The 18,833-nt window shown below is 38.3% G+C and overlaps 1 protein-coding gene across 1 annotated transcript in view; it reads left to right on the forward strand.

The window, feature by feature from the left end:
- The first annotated feature begins 977 nt into the window (after positions 1 to 977).
- The window catches only part of LOC149807557 (excitatory amino acid transporter 3-like), a 37,301-nt gene continuing 19,445 nt past the window's right edge, over positions 978 to 18,833 (forward strand). Inside the window, exon 1 of the mRNA XM_089967727.1 lies at positions 978 to 1,041. The gene's annotated coding sequence lies outside the window, so the exon portion shown is untranslated. The remainder of the gene's footprint in view (positions 1,042 to 18,833) is intronic.

Consider the following 18,833-nt stretch of genomic DNA (forward strand, 5'->3'; position numbering starts at 1 on the left):
TAGCAGTCAGTGCAACTTACGCTGCTATATAATTCTCTGTACAATAATCATGTTGGTGTCGATGTTCTTGTAGTTATCATCTCACGAAATCCCCAAATTTCAAAGAATTGAATTTATTATGGTTTGGGTATTTTCTTATCAGCTGTCTATGAGTTTTAACTCTTAACGTAAATTAAAGATGGTGGATCAGGACCTGCTCGAACATTATTACATCATCTAAAGTGCAGCTCAGTCCATTGACAAAAATGTTGAGATGCAGTTCATGTTTTTCAAAATGAAAACTTTTCACGTAATTTGATAAACTTGGCATGTCTTTTGTTTTCTTTTTACGATTATTTTGCTCTGCAATGTTCAATTTCCTATTTCGTCTATTCGACAATGTTCACGGTTAACACTTCATTTTAGCGAGCAACAATCATTAAAACGCAAACCTCGGCATAGTTATCCGAATACTGACCTAAAATGCCTGAATATGTATTGAAAATAATATTTTCTATACTTGAGGTAGTATAGAGAGAAGAACAAATTTAGAAGCGATTGTTTAACTTTAACTTTATGGGATTAGCAAGATTCCTTTCGTAACACAAATCGTAGCACAAATTTCAAAATTTACAGAACATATTCAACAACATATATCATTTGAGTTGATAAGGCAAGTAATTTTTCTCTCTTAAATGGTTATAGACAACAACGAATTATTACTTATGCCATCCAAATGTGAGATACCACGTGCTAGGTAATCTTTGTGTTTCGTGTTTGAAACTATTTATCATACCTAAAATTTTACAAAACAATGTATAAAATTAATAAGAAGCTGATATATACAGTGTTGTTTAATTTACTGGAGACTTGCAAAGTAAAATAATCGCGTACAAAACGATCTCTTTAAGTCAGCTTGTTGACACTGAACAACAGGGGTGACAGTTAGACTATCCTCGTAACTAAAAATAGAACCCCATTATGCCATCACAAAAAAACTCGCATAGGTATAATCTTGTGCATAGGTCATTTCTTGTTTGAAAACAAGGAATTCGTTTCTAGGTAAGTAACTATTTGTTTTATATCCTGTAAAATGATGTTAAACAGCAGAGAGAACAATAGGCGCCAGTATATATATGTCTGTCTTTGTGACTATGTCTCTCTCTCTCTCTCTCTCTCTCTCTCTCTCTCTATATATATATATATATATATATATATATATATATATATATATATATATATATATATATATATATATATGAAATCTCCGCTAGACTTTGGATATATTGACATGGATTAAACTCGTGAATGAATCATCTGATATGTCGTTAGGTATTTGTGTCTGTCTGTCTCCGTAACTCTCTCTCCCTCTCCGTCTGTCTTTCTATGTCTCTCTGTATCTGTCTCTGTCTCTCTCTCTCTCTCTCTCTCTCGATATATATATATATATATATATATATATATATATATATATATATATATATATATATATATATATATATATATATATATATATATATAATCTCCCTTACTCTTTGGATATATTGGCATGGATTAAACTCGTGGATGTATCATCTGATATGTCAGTAGGTTTTGGTATCGTCAAATTCTCTATATTTCCTACTGGAGCTTCCACTGGACGGTAAGTTTAGTCACGAGCTTGTATATCTAAATGAAAAGAAAAAAAACGTTGTAAAATGTAGTTCGTACGAAAGATTTTGTTGTTGTTGTTGTGGGGTTTAAGGCCATTTTTCAGCACACGATGGCTATACATGGTGGCCAGTAATAATGGTGGAGGAAGAACCCGGGAAAACCCTGGAAAGAACCACCGACCCACGAGAAGCTACTGGCAAGCTTTCTCACATACCTACATTGGCTGAATCCGAGACTCGAACCTGCGCAGTCAGAGGTGAGATGGCAGTGATCCGTAACGGAGAGCGCTTTTAGACCACTCGGCCACTCGGGGTTCCCTCGTACGAGAGCAAACGTCCTGAAAATCTATAATTCCCTTTTTCAACAATTTGTTCTCTCGTATTTTTAAGCAGCTTCCAAATTACTCTGTAGTATGCTCTGTGCACAAATATACATCATGATCGATCTAGCCATATCTTTATATATGGACTATATTTGAATTTGTCAAAACATTCTGTGTTCTCTATTTATATTCCTAGTTCAGTCTCAGGTCCGATCACTCCGGCGACCTAGTGGTGAGAGCGTCCGCCTCGGATGCGGGAGGTCGCGGTTCGAACCCCGGCTGAGTCATACCAAAGACTTATAAAATATGGTACTAACAGCTGCTTTGCTAGGCGCTCGTTATTAAGAGGTTAGTGTTAAGACTGGTTGGCCTGGTGTCAGGATTGTGTGGCAGAGTGGGACATGATGCTACATGTCTGTCGCATGATGCCCCAGTGCTAAGCATCATTATAAACTGCCACATTGCAGACATCGAAGCGATATGACTGAAAAATTGTTAAAACTACGTTAAAATATCAAAATCACACACACACACACACACACACACACACACACACACACACACACACACACACACACACAGAGTTTCGGGCCCTCGACTGCCATAATATTTTAAACTTTAAAAACAAAATCTAAAACAAAATAGAGAACAAGTTATAGATTTAGGGTATTTTTTGTCCTCCTATATACATACAGCACGGATTCGATGATGTTTCTATTATTAATGATGTTGATGGACAATTTGATCATCTCGTAGATTTCTACAGAATTCTATCTCAGAGGGAGCGTTATAGAGTAATAATGTGTAAATGGAACCATGTCATAAGATTATGATACCCTTATGAAATTATTTACTCTAGTTCAATAAAGGAAAGTTTTCTAGAGTTCTTGCTTGAAAAGAGAAAGGAATATGTCGGCCAAGAAATGTCCATCAGTCGTGTTAACTTAAAACATGTTGTTTTATGTTTCCTTCTATTCGGCGAAGAGAAAATAAGAAACTTGTTTGATTTCTATAGATAGAACGGAGAAACAATTGAAGTATATTGAATAATTGATGGGCAGCAGATGAGACATACTTTCTAGCAACCGTCATACCTTTGCACCTTGTAACCTTCTACATAAATACACTGTAGCGAAGCATCTCTTGGTACGGCCATCCACTATTTTCACTCATGGGTGACGGGGAACTTTTTCATGGTAAATAATAACGAACAACGTATACTAAAGCTTTGACAATTCAAAGAATCAATCAGTAGAATTACTCAGTCTTTGTCCGTTGGGATGTAAAGCATTCCCTTGTCTGTGATCCAAGAAAACTAAAAAAAAATGTTCAGTTCTTGAAGTTCTACTGTATTGCAATCTCTCTCGTACGATCCACGTCAGCCTTGACCTATGAATGATGTGGACATCTGAAATACCTACTATTGTCGCCCACGTCTGCCTTGACTTGTAAAACATATTAACATCTGTAATATCTGATACCACTTTATTATTTTGTATCATCACAGTCTGCAACACTGGGACTACTTTACTTTTGCCCTCATTTCGGAGTCAAATAAACAGCAATAAACTTACGTTATGAGATGCAAATAGATATATAATAGGTATATATTTTCAAAATCAGGCGCAACTTCAAATTATTACAACAACAAAATAATGCGTTTACTTCAGAAACGTTCAAACGTGTTCTAAACTACCCACCGAATTGTCACATGGAGATCGTAAACTGTCTTTTGGTTTCGCACTGCTGCATCCCACTTTACAGAGCAAAATCACTGGCGGGATCGGTCATAACGAGACAGTAATGAATTGCGATATCACCATCGATCACTTGTATCCAAAATATTCACTCAAGAAAAGGACAATTTGAATTATAAAAATTACAATTTGTACATCCCATGTCAACACACTTGTTAGATTATGTATTATATATAATAATAATAATAATAATAATAATAATAATAACACAAAATCAGTATAGTACGTTGATTGAGAAACCTTTTTCATCTTGAATAGGGTTGTGACGTCAGCAGATAACAGCCAATGGTCCGCGTCTCGTGAGATACGCTGATATCAGTCATAGTCGAGATGATACAGTTACCTCAATCTAAATTATTTACTATACATCAGATAATAAACCACGGGTACAACGTATCAAGATGTTCAGCTGTAAAACAGACAATAGCGGACTCATGGTACCATGTTGATAAAACCGATCTGAAGATTGTAAAGTGGATTAAATGTTTCAAGCGAATTACACATGATTCCCTGACTTATACAGAAAAAGGACGATGACTTTGAAAATGCAATATAATTTACCCCTGTGATTAACAGCTTGAAATCTGTATGAGTACGTACTTTTGGATAACACCTTGAATCATTATTGGAAATGCGGTCTATGCAAAGCAAAATTTAGTAATGTTTTGAGGATTTTAATATGTTTCTGTTCTATACTTATGTACATATTACACACATTTTAAGTTCTTTCTTGTTATATTTTATCTTGATGTATTTTACATTTACGTTGATTTTGGAAGGGTTTATGTTTCTGGGCTTTTTGTGAAATCCATACATCTACTTGTAGGTGGTACCATGTAGCCACCACCCTAATGTGGTGTCCTGAAGCTCTGCGACAAACAAACAATCTATGTTCTTGTTGACGATTAAATCGTCCATTTTGATGCTGCACACAAGGTATGTTAACCGGTGTGTAATAATGCATTTATAGTCTTATAGTTCTATGATGGACATCAACATTTTCAAGTTTACATATTTTCTCGGAAGTGGAGTACGAGTTACAGCTAGGTTTAAGGCTTATTCTTCACCTGACATAGCTTATGTTGTTGGTAATTGCAAATTACAAAATGATGTATCATTAGCCAAACAATCTACCTATATGTCCCGTCTGTCCATCATTGTATGTACCTATCTGTCTGTTAAGCCGTCTATCCAAACGCAAATATGTCAATACAAAAAAGTACTTTAATCACACGCACAGGATTATATTTGAAAGTTTAGAAACAAATACATTTTTGATTACCTTTATATACCGTGTCTAATGCCTTCTTTTGTTACATAACTAATATCTTTATCAAGTGTATGTACACTCAGGAGGTAAATACAGTTGCATTAACAGATTTTTGAACATGGTCATGGAAGGGAATTTTTATTTTGATTACCTGGAGAGAGTAGTACAATAAAGGTAATTTGGTGCTTGCCACAAATAGGATGCAAAACCTTTATGTAATATACAGGCTTTTTGTCATCATTGCATGTTTAAATGATAGGATTGTAAGATATTTGAATTAAATTGAATTAATTTAATTCCATTTGCAGTTATTTGAGTTGATAACTTATTAGTACCTATCTGTACGTCCAGAGATGAATTTGCGTCATAAGTTTAAGGTTGGATTGTGGTTTGGCTCAGATCTAGGTGTACTTTGTACGTTAGTTCAGCAACATTTCATCGGTAGGAATCATTGGAATGTGTAGGGTTGCAAGCACATGTCATTGGCTGACAAATTGCCCCATCCGACGTAACTTTTGCACAGATTTGCTATGATTTGCCATAAAACTGCAACCTTTTTTCTTGTTTGTGACTTGTTTTTTGATTTTTTTGCAAATAGCGGTACTTTTTTATGTCTCAATAACATGGGGCTGTTAAATTTTCATATTAAAAATAGCAGAGTCTTCAATGATCCTAGGTTAAGTTGTTTTCTTGTTCAGTTATCAAACAGTTTTCATGGTATAACGTTTTACGCTGAAAACTGTGTTTGATAACTGAACAAGAAAACAACTTATATATATATATATATATATATATATATATATATATATATATATATATATATATATATATATATATATATATATATATATATATATGTATTGATTATTTCTACATCACATAAAGGGCACTGTATTCAAGACAATCATTATGTGCTAAGGCAAATCGTGTTAGTCAGACATTATCAATTATAACGTTGTCTTCTCAGATGTAGGAAATAATGTCCTGAGATGGGCCTTTTAATGTAATGAAGAGGTTATTTTGACTCAACGCTGGGTACATATTGCAAGTTTGACTCACCCTACCCGCTCCCTGCTTCCTATATCAAATCTTTATTTTACATTGATGGAATCCTTTACAAGCGATCCCTATAATCCTGCATCCGTTATGTGACAGAGTCTGCAAAATCAACAATTCCACAATGCAAAGAGAATTCCTTAGATTACAGATTGAAAAGTGTACGTATGGATAAGCCTCAGTAAAACAAATATCAACCATTACTTAGACTGAGATGAATTTCCACTTTCAAAATAGTTTTCTCTAACAGAAAAATAAATGATCCTTCTTGCACTGAGGATATGAAACACATTAAATTATATTATGTTATGACACATGACTAATGCATCAACCATATTTAGTCACGTACGCACTCACATATGTACCAGCACACACAGTCGTATAGACTAATATTTAATTCCCCTTGTTAGCATAATGTCATAATGTCGAGATGGCAGCCGAAATAATAAATTCTCATTGAGACCAAAGGGTCATTTTCTGCTCTCCAATATCCCATGTTTCAACTCATTTACGTTTATTTTATGGGTATGCATCATCCATCCATCCATCCTTACATACATACATACATACGCACGCACGCACACGCACACGCACACACACACACACACACATACATACATACATACATACATATTCTTGGTCAATTGCAAAATGCATGCAAGAAACTTGCCAGCACAGATTGAGACCACATCAAATCCCGTATACAAGATGCACATCTTATAAAATGCCATTTTCAGCTGTTGATAACTTTCTGAAAATTGTTGCCATCTAAACTGTGTCCGCGAGCTTTCGATTTTTCGGCTCAACTAATATGGGTGTGTGAGATAGCCTGCCAGCACCTTACCGTGGGTCGATTGTTCTAACCGGGTTTTCCCGGTTTCATTCTCCACCAGTCATATTGGCCGCCATGTATAACATGCTATGTGTTGAAAAATGGTATTAGACCCACAAAATCAACAACAACAACACGTGTTACTTTCATTTAAAAATATTTTACAGAATATATACATTGTTACGTTTGATATTTGATCCTGTTGTACTTGACATTATCATTTATTTTCGAATTTGGTTGTATCTTTCTAGACGTTCTGTGGAATCGACATACAATGTTTGAACATTTACTTATAGTCCTCACCATATAGCCACGTTTCAATGCTGAGGTGCCGTAAAGTGTTACTAAATACATGCTTTCTTAAGCACTGTTATAAATAATATATTTCCAATCGTTTATGCCAGTGCCATCGCACATGTTATTACATATCTTGCTTGCTTTATTACTGAAAATTACATCAACAGGAGATGGTTAGAATATTTCACGAAATACTTTGCAGCTTGCACCAGACTGAAAATCTAGCATATCGCAAATTTTATCAAGTAATTTGCCCTTTGTTAGCATTAAGCATATGAACATTCAGGTGGCGAAATGCATCAGCATGTTCAGGTTCTGAGTAGACCTCGTCTAAGATATTCGTCGTGTCTGATGTAAAAGTCAGTTTTGTGTCTTTTGAGGGATTCATAAACATCAGATATCAGACGTTTGTAAATTTGGATGGTATCCCCCGTAAATAAATTATTGTATTCAGTTGAATTGTAAATCGGATGTCTGTGTACGTACGTGTATTTAAGCAAATAAAATCTCGTTCGAGTTTGAATTGAGCATCGACACACGTCCATCCAGTGATATTTTTTTCCCACTGGAAACAATAAAAAAATAACCCATTGACAGCTGAAGTATGGTGGGGATTCTAAAACGCTTACCAAAACTCATTGAATATTAAATGTTATATCAATATTTTTCAAATTGAAATTTTAAATGAGGTCGTTTTGAGTTTAGTGTCAAACTCCTAAGCATGTCTAATTAATTAGGACTAAAATGAGCTATAATGTGATACAAAATGATTTATCCCGCCAAAAGTCAAGTTAAATATATGAACCACCTTAACCCTCTCGTGTTTATAAACGCATTGACGAATAGACCAGACAAGACAATGTTACTTCGAAAACCAGTCAGATATAAGAAAGCTATTAAAGATTTGACATGGATCACTACGTAAAGCTGCATAAATGTATAGTTATAGACACGATAAATGGTATGACACTTTTGATGACATTCACAAAATAAGAACATAATTTAAAAAAATGAAAAGTCGTATAATGCGGTTGGTACATTGGTCATGGCCTTGTCGTGATGTTTGATATTGAGATAACTGTCTTATTAATTCCTACCTGACATCTTGATTAATAGTTATAAGCAGCTCAGACGTTAATTGCATTCTTTTTCAAACAAGGGGAAATACATTATGACAATGCCCCGGATATAAAAGGAAGAAAATAAAGTTAAGGGATGCACCTTATAAAATTTTCCCGAATCATTAAGAAGTGAAATTTAGGGAAAGTACCATGTGAAAACTTCCTTCATTTTAGCAACTTTGTAAACAGCCTTTCATTCAGTTTATTTGAAATTCATATTCTTTCATTTTTCTTAATGTATGTTTTATATTTTACATTATTGTATTTCACATTTACGTTCATTTGGAAAAGTTAATCTTTCTAAGTTGTTTGTGAAACTAATTTTAATCTTTTGCAACATCGACTCTTAGCTCGCACAATATAGCAAATATTGTCTTGAGAGGCCATAGTTCGATTGAAAGCACACTATATTATTTTTCATGATGGAATCATCCATTCCAAGGTATTTTACCCGATGTGTAATAATGCATTTGCATAGTCGTATGACGGATGCAAACAGTTTGAAGTTTACATATTTCTTGCAAGTGGTGTACGAAATAAAACTTTACATAATGCAGATTCGTGAACAGTCACAAACTATGTTTTGCATAATAACTTTTAGTATATCACACTAGGATCAATTATTAGCCGAAGAGTCTACATATGTATACGTCTGACAATCCATTTTCCTATTTATGATTGTGTCCACTCATCTATGTAAAGTCCCAGCTCAATTCCATCAAACTCTTTTATCGCACACGCACTGTTGTATTTTAATATGTTCAAAAGCAAACAAATTAAATGCATTATATAATGTTTCATTTTATTTTATTGTGTTAGTAACATCAGAATAAAGAGATTGTACACTCAAAATGTAAGTATAATTGTGCAGATATCATATAAAGATATACATGGGTGTGGGAAGGGGATTTTATTTTGATCACCTGGAGGATTAGTGCATTTCAACTGATTTGGCGGAAACGTAATTTTAATGCATGAATCATACGTGCAAACCACAAATAATATGCAAGAGCTTTATGTGAGATACAAGTTGTTTTGTCATGATCACATGCTTAAATAATAGTCTTGGAATGAATTTGAATTAAACTCATTTCAACTTACTTTATTTGAACTGGCCCGAGCTGATAGCTTTAAACTGTTGTGAGCTCTGTTCTGTGACATTGTTTTAACAGCTTCCATTATTAATATCTAATCTAGTTTGTAAATAGTTATATTGGTTTATGATGAGTTCAAGGTTGGTTTTTGGTTTGGTTTGAACGGCACATTCAGACTTAACTGAATACATTATCAGCTGTAGCAGGTAGTTGTTGTTCATCCAGGGTTAACGCCATTTTGCAGCACAAGATAGGCTATACATGGAGGCGAGTATAACTGGTGGAGGAAGAACCCTGAAAAACACAGGCAAGAACCACCGACTCACGAGAAGCTACTGGCAGGCTTTCCCACGTACCCACGCTAGCCGAGCCGTGGACTCGAACCAACGCAGACAAAGGTGAGATGGCAGTGATCCAGAACGGCGAGCGTTGTAGACCTTGGCGTGTAGCGAAATTACAATCATTCCAAATTAGCTAATACAGAAAGAGTAAGAAATAATCAAAAGCGTTACTGTGATTGCAGACTGGCTGGATTATAAATATGAGGTTATGACTCTGGTTTGGGCTTTTTGTGGCGTTTCACGGCACAGCACATTTAATGATACAGTATATTATGTGGCAATCAAAGTGTTTTGTTCAAGTACGCACCAAGGTATCCAATTAAGGCTCATCCGATGATTGGGACTGAACCCGCATCTTTCTTTTCGAGTCTCCAACGCTTTAGCCACTGACCAGAAAGATTGAAAGCTGAATGTACCTCAAAGAAAACTTGCTCATCGGCCACCGCAGCAATGAAAGTGTCGTGGTGCTTTATAAAATTATACAGCAATATTTCATTTGAGGGAAGCTTTGGCATCTGCGGGTGTTTGATCACATACAAATCCCTCAATTCAATCTACCTTTTTAGTGTGCCGATGTATTATGATTTCCCTCATAATTGTAGGGGTTGATTTTGTTCTGTTTTTATTTATATTTGTTTAGCATAGCGGGCGGTACCTTTCCAGATAGCGTTTGATTGTTCAAATCCCACATTAAAATCAACAGAGTCTTTAAAGATTCCCGGATAAGTTTTTTTTTTTTTTTTGCCCAAGTATCAAGCACTATTTCCATTTAAAATGCATTCATGTCATAGAAGATGTTTCTTTGCGGCATTATATTTATGCAATTAAATCTAAATGACATATTCTTTCCTTTTCTTATTTTAGAACTGTATCATTTTGCAGCTGTTATTCTGGTTATAATGCTATTTTAGTTCTTTTTTTGTGTTATTAAAAGAGAAATTACATCATTGAGTTGCAGCAACTCGTACCCAGTCCCAAAAGTTCAAATATTTTACACATGTTTTATAACTAAATATGTTTGAAGACAAAGCCAGTCATGTGTGTGTCATATTTTCCTACCCCAATATGTATGTCATTGTTAATTCAGTGGGGCAGGTTTATACTAATCTGAAGAGGGACGGGGTTGGGAGTTGACACGGGTCAATTTGGGTTAACATATTAAGGTACAGTGTGATAAATGCAACCCCACATCGAAATAGTGTCAGGAACCTATTTTCAAATGCTCTGCCTTCAAAGAAGCAAAGTGGGTGTTGATGTCAGCATTATGTCATTAATAAAATGATGAGTTTCTAAGCACCTCAAGAATACATGATTGCCTCGCCTATGAATGCTCTCATACGTGATGTTTGGTATGGTAGCAACACTTCTTTTTCCCCATGCCATTATACGTAAAAAAATTTCTCCCCAACTGTTCAGTGTTAACTACATTTATTTACATGAGTTATGTATTCATAAACAGGCATCGCTCTATTGCTCCATTCATTAACTCGGTCGTAAAACCCAATGATATTTTTTAAAGAAAATATATCCTCAAAAAGCAATTGAAGAAAAAGCAGCAACCTGTAATCTTTTGTGACTGTCTCGTCTCGTGCATATTTATACACATACAATTACCAACTGAGTCGTATTGATTTTGTATTATTTGTCAAGTATGTATGGTAAAGCAGAGTCAAGTCCACGGTTCATTGCATCCAAGCTCGATTTAAAGGTAGAAAAGAGAATTGACCTGCAACATGTACACAGTTATGTTTCTAGTTCATTGTTTGAAGAAAGTGTGTCGTTTTAAATAGCTTCGTGTTCTTGTAAGCTTGTTCCACATATGTGATGAAGATTTGTTTGAAACTTTTTATTTCACTGAATAGCTAAATATCTAAACTTGCAAATCTTTACATGATAAATTATTTATTTTTTAAATTTTGTGAAATATATCAATGAACACGGTCGTAGAATAGAAGGCAAGAGAATTTATCTAGATCATGCAACTATTATTGTATGTTACAATCGGCTGGGTACAACCCAAATGTGGGCATGGATTATGAAACCTAGCAGCTCATTGTCTCGAAAAGTTGCTGGTTTTGAAAACATTTGCATGTTCATTGGTGTATGAGGCCTGGGCCTGACGTCCCGCTCGCCAAAGGAAAGTGAAGCGTCTCTTACAGCCTCTCCTTCCCAGGTGTATTGATCGCCACGGGACCACTCTCTGACTCTGCTGGGCAGGAGGTTACTTGCATATGGCCTCTCCTACAGTATAGTATCCGCAGCAGCACCTTCAAGCGGATCCCCTGTTTTCACAGAGCGTGCTGAGTTCTCGGCGGTATAACTGGGTGGGCAGACTGGGCACGTTAGCCTTGGCAGGTAGCCAGTCTAAGAGAAGGAAAACTCTGACTCCAAACCCGGGCAGGTTGAGCTCGTTAGCCTTTTCAGGCAGTTAGTCTAGGAGAAGGAAACTCTGATTCCATACCCACCAAGTCCTAGCCATTGGACGATGGGTCCGCTGCCTTGTGGATATCTTCGGGAGCAGGAAAGCTACGGGAGTAAACCCAGACATAAAGTCCGGAATGGAGCCCTTAAGGCGGCTGGGTATCAACTACGACTTCCTTCCAGCAGCTCCTGCATCCGAACTGGTACCAAATGTCATGCTCAGCATTCCTATGGACCCCACCTGCAAGGACAATAGGGGGATACTGACGTCCTGGCAGCCCAGAATCTCCATACTCCACGCCCAGGCTTGCGCCTTGGAGAGGTCACTCCAGTCTCGCTACTGAGTAGGGAAACAACACGGAAGCTGGCAGTCTACGGTATATAAGTTTCACTCGATTGGCGTTGGGAAGGGGCGCCAGGGGTCAGCTTCGACGGTGGGAGGGATCATCGTGTCCCACTGATCGACTGCCGCCCACCTCAGGCCGGGCAGCCCCCGATCAGTAAGGTGTTAACCCGCCATCGTCTGCCTGCTCCAGTGGGTGTCTGGAGCTCAGTGTGTTGCTTAGCATGACAAGCAAACGGTAACTCCACACCAGACAAAAGAAAAAAGAAACCAATAAAGAAGACTCTAGCTCTTCGATTCGCAAGCTGGAACGTGCGCGCCATGTGCACAGGCATCTCTGACGACCTAAGGGAGGTGGACGACACCAGGAAGATGGCCATCATCGATAGAGAACTCACCAGACTAAATATCAGCACAGCTGCCTTCCATGAAACAATGCTTGTCTCTAGCGGCTCATTCAGAGAGGAACACTACGCCTTCTTCTTGAAGGGTCGAGAACCTAAGAAAGAGACAAAGGATCAGTTCTATGGGCAACTGGACGTAAGATCAATGAATGCCACAAAGACGAACCACTATTCCTCCTTGGCGACTTTAGTGCCAGAGTAGGTGCGGACCAGGAGTCCTGGCCTACCTGCCTAAGACATCATGGCACTGGAAAGACAAACGAAAACGGTCGGACACTGCTGCAGCTGTGCACCTACCATGACCTGTGCGTCACAAAAATCTTCTTTAAGTGTAAGCCACAACACAAAGTGTCATAGAAACACCCCAAGTCTCATCGCTGACAACAGCTCGAGTTGGTCATCACCAGGCGCTTTGCCCTTAACAGCGTCCTCTCCACCAGAACCTACCACAGTGCAGACTGAGACTCCGACCACGTCCTCGTGATCAGCAGGGTGTGCCTACAGCCACACACAATACACAGTTCAAAACCAAAAGGACGGTCTCGCATAAACTCTGCGCAGATGTCGGTCCCCTCCAAGGTGGAGGAATATGTGTCCGCCCTGGACCAGACTCTCCCGGACCTGCCAGAGCACGACGCCACAGCAAAGTGAAACGCCATGAAAGGTGCCATCTGCAGCACAGCCATGTCAACGTTTGGTAAGAAGGAACAGCCCAGCCAGAACTGGTTCAACGTACACCTATAAGGTTGAACCAATAACCGAGGACAAACGAAAAGCCTTCATAGCATAAACAAATGCCCAAATGAACGGACGATTGCTGATCTCAGACGTGCCCGAAGAAACACCCAATGCATCGGTAGTCAGTGCGCGAACGAGTACTCGCAACAACTGTGTGAATGAATCCAGCGCAGTGCTGAGTCTGGAAACATCCAAGGTATGTACAGTGGCATCAAGAAGGCCCTAGGCCCTACCGTGAAAGGGGTCGCCCTACCGCCTTAAATCTCTGACGTGAGAGAAGATCACTGACCGTGAGTAACAGATAACCCGATGGGTGGAGCACTACTCAGAACTATACCCCCGAGAAACGTCAGTCACCGATGCGGCCCTTAACAGCATAAATAAACTGCCCATCATGGAAGAGCTCGACAAATTGCCCACATTGGAGGAACTCAGCAAACCAATCGACTCTCTCTCAAATGACAAAGTACCAGGTAGTGACAGCATCCCGCCCGAAGCTATCAAACGTGGGAAAACAACATTGCTTCAGCCGCTGAATGAGTTACTTTGCCGCTGCTGGGAGGAAGGAGCAGTCCCCCAAGACATGTGCGACGCAACGATTTTGACCCTTCACCAAAACAAGGGCGACCGCAGTGACTGTAATAATTACAGAAGGACAAGATCCTGAGTATTGTTGGCAAAGTGTATGCCCGCATCATGCTCAACAGGCTTCGTCTGCTGGTGCCTATCCGGAATCCCAGTGCGACTTAGAGCAGGCAGGTCGACGACAGACATGATCTTCTCCCTACGGCAACTCCAAGAGAAGAGCAGAGAGCAAGGTCAACCATTCTACATGATGTTCATCGACCTCACCAAGGCCTTTGGCCTGGACAGCAGGAAGGGTCTTTATGAACTTCTCAGTAAGATCAGTTGCCCCCCAAAACTCCGCAGCATGATATTCTCTTTCCATGCCGATTTGAATGGAACAGTCCTGTATGATGGATCCGCCTCAGCCTGCTTCCCAATCAACAGCGGCGTGAAGCAGGGATGCGTGCTGGCGTCAACCCTTTTCGGGACCTTCTCCCTGCTCCTGTTCTACGCCTTCGACTCGTCCACTGATGGCGTATATCTACATACCAGGTCCGACGGGAGACTGTTCATCCTGCCACGACTGCGCTCGAAGACCAAAGTGAGGTCGATGCTCATCAAGGAGATGCTTTTTGCAGAGGACACGGCTCTTGTAATCCACACCAAGGACACCCTCCAGATACTGGGAGACCGTTTCGCTGATGCCTGCAAGCATTTTGGACTCACCATCACCCTGGAAAAGACAAAAGTCAGCGTGGAAGCTTCCACCATTGTCCCTTCCATCAAAATTGACGGTGTCACTCTGGAAGCAGTCAACAACTTTACTTACCTGGGGTCAACCAGCAGCATCACTCTCTCGCTTGATGTGAAGCTGGACAGAAGGCTTGGAAAGGCAAACACCATCATGGCACGACTAACGAAGAGGGTGTGGGAAAACAACGCGCTGATAGAGTACACCAAAATCCAAGTCTACCATGACTGTGTTCTCAGCACCCTTCTATATAGAAGTGAGACCTGGAGAACCTATTAGAGGCAAGAGCACCGGATCAACGCCTTACATATACGATGCCTAAAACCCATCCTAAACATCAGTTGGCAAGACCGGGTCCCACACAGCGAGATTCTGCAGCGTGCAATTACCCACAGCATGTACTTCCTGCTGAGCAAACACTGCCTTCGATGGTTGGGACACGTCCGACACATGGAGAATGGGAGGCTGCCAAAGCACATCTGATATGGACAGCAGGCCACTGACGCCAGAAGAGTCGGCTGCCCCTCACTCCGTTTCAAGGATGTGTGCAAGAGGAACATGAAGGCATGCGAAATTTCACCCGATGGATGGAAAGTGCTGCCCAAGGACCGAGGTACCTGGAGACTGACGTTAAGCAAGGGCATAGCAGCCGCTGATACGAGGAGAAGCCAGTTGGCGACAGAGAACCTTGAGAGAAAGAAAATCGCGACAGCAAACCCAATAGCTCAGACTTCCCAGTATGTCTGCACCAATTGCAATAGGGACTGTCACTTGCCCATAGGCCTGCACAGCCACAGCAGACGATGCCAACACCCCAGAGACAGATGACACTCTAAGGGCACTATTCGCATGGTCTCTCGAGACTGAGCCGTCATTGATAATAATGATGATTTATTACATGGATGTTGTTAAATGCAAATTCATTGAAGTGAATTATAAGCAGGTTCAACAGCACGCATGTGCCCCACTAGGATTCGAAAAGGATTATTTTTTATCGCTTGTATTCAGTATTTATAACAGCAAATCTTTGAATACTTAATTGTTTACTATATGAAAAGGTGTGCACTATATCCATAAAAATGGATGAAATTTTGTCCCTTTATCTACAATTGAAGACAAATAATAATTTACAACAATACCGTCCATTCTGTGACTGAGTCTGCAAAATCAAGAATTTTACATGCTTAAAGATAATTCTGCAGATTTAAATTAGCATGTGTACTTAATCCCTTGAATAGTTTTAAGAAAAATCTCAATTACTGTCCCAGATGGAATCAATTCACAATGGTATACTCACATACGAAAACTTCGATAAATCAAATAATAATATTATTTGTAGCACGTGGCATTATATATATATATATATATATATATATATATATATATATATATATATATATATATATATATATATATATATATATATATATATATATATATATATATCGCCTGATTTATAGCACGTGGCATTATATATCTATATATAAATATATATATATATATATATATATATATATATATATATATATATATATCGCCTGATTTATTGCTGAAAATGACATTAGCATGAAATGGTTAAGAGCTGTTATCAAATTATGCAAATCCAGGATATCTCAATTATCATCAGGGAATCATATTGCAGTTTGTCATTTTAATGATTTAGCATAGCATATCTACATTCAAGTGCCACAATATAATATGATTTTCAAGCTTTGTAGGAACTATATATAATGTATTTTGTAACGTCTGCTCTAAAAGACGGAGTTTGATCGTTTTCAGGACTCAGAAACCTCAAATATCGACCAGTGGTATTCATAATTCCACAATTTACTTGAAATGTACATCTGCTATTAGGATGGATGTAAAATCAAAGCGACTACTTGATTTTGTTGTGGGGTTTAACGCCATTTTTCAGCACACGATAGGCCATATATGGCGGCCAGTATTAATGGTGGAGGAAGAACCCGGGAAAACCCCGGAAAGAACCACCGACCCACGAGAAGCTACTGGCATGCTTTCTCACATATCTACATTGGCTGAATCTGAGACTCGAACCGGCGCAGACAGAGGTGAGATGGCAGTGATCCGTAACGGCGAACGCTTTAGACCACTCGGCCACTCGACTACTTGAGATGTCTTTGCAAATTATTATTTCTTGGATGCGTTGTTTGCACAAATAACGCTTTTTGTTTCGAAATACTAATCCAACATTACATTATATAGGGACGGTGGGCTCCAGACAAGGCAACCAGTGCTACGTAGTTTTAATCTTAATAAGTATGATAACAACATTTATGAAGACTGGGTAAAAGGAAGCTGTTGACACTAGTTAAATTCGTGCGTGTGTATGTGTAGGTGGAAGCATCAGACCTAAATGTGCTGTGTCAGTTAAAGTTTCGTTGCAGCTAAAAAAATGTCGACGACACAAACACCCAACCAGCGATATTGTTGGTAATAAGTACACTGGGAACAGTAAACAATAATCCATTGACAGCTGACAAGAAATCGTTTGATCTTATGACGGGGTTTCCTGAAAGGATTTACCAAAGGTCTCTGAATTTGAAATGTTAAATAAATATTGTGTTAAGTTTCAAAATGAGATCATATTGTGTTTTATTACAAAGTACTAAACGTTTATAATATTCGAAAAATGTTATATAATAAAAGAAAGAAATATTTTGCGATTTATGTAACGATTTTGGTCTTTGTTTTATTCTTTCGCCATCTATGTTTATTCAATCATGCAAGCAGTTTCAGTTAGTATGTGTTGTTCTACGTACTGGTATTAATTTATTATGTTAAAGTATTGGATCTTTTATACTGTGATATATGTTTTGTCAATTCCTCCAGGATATCTTGAAAATTAATCATAAGCAATTCAGACATAAATTTCAGTCTTTTTTTCAAACAAGGGGAAACACCATATGACAATCCCCCAGATCGTAAAGGAAGATGTTAAAGTTAGGGGAAACACCATATCAAGACTGCCTTCATCAAAGCAACTTTGTAAACAGCTTATATCTTACTTTACTTCAAATTCTCCTTATTTTATAGATAGTTAAGTTTTGACGTTTTATGTTTGTTGTACGTCACGGTTTCATTGGTTTATAAAAGTTCATCCTTCTTAGATGTTTGTGAAATTCATTTTAATTGTTTTCGAACCTCAACATTTAGTTGGCACAATATAGCCGAAGTGCCGTAACGAGATTACCAACAAATAATCTATATTGTTGTGCATAACAAAATCCTACATTTCGACGTTACATCCAAGGTATTATCACTGATGTTTAATATTATATTTGTACAGTTGTATAGCTTTATGACGGATAACAGCATGTTTCTTGAAAGAGGTTGAGTATGAGGTGAAATCATATATTTTTTGTAATAATTAACGCCAGACTCACTACGATATATTATTTGCCAAATATGTTTATATTTTTTCGTCTGTCCATCCATGTGTCAATCTATATATTCGTCCACTCATCCATCTGGAGGCAAACGTTTACAATGCAAAAAGGCGCTCAAGTAACTCGTTTACAAAATATCAGCCTGAAATAACTGATATCTAGCTCCTGAATGGGGACAAGAATTTAACTACAGAAGAGAATCAAAGACTTTTTTCAATAGTCTCCAGAGGTTAGTGTTAGGACTGGTCGGCCTGGTGTCAGGATAATGTGACTGGGTGGGACATCATGCTACATGTCTGCGGCATGATGCCCCAGTGCTAGACATCACTCTAAACTGCCACATTGCAGACATCGTAGCGATATGACTGAAAAATTGTTAAAGCTACGTTAAAAATCAAAAATCACATCACATCACATCACAATAGTCTCCAAATACATTACGGGTAAGAATACATTTTAAAATTGCTTCTTGAGAATGGG

Source organism: Sinohyriopsis cumingii, chromosome 1 (assembly GCF_028554795.1).
Source record: "Sinohyriopsis cumingii isolate HCF-2022 chromosome 1, ASM2855479v2, whole genome shotgun sequence".
In the NCBI taxonomy this organism is placed as follows: domain Eukaryota; kingdom Metazoa; phylum Mollusca; class Bivalvia; order Unionida; family Unionidae; genus Sinohyriopsis; species Sinohyriopsis cumingii.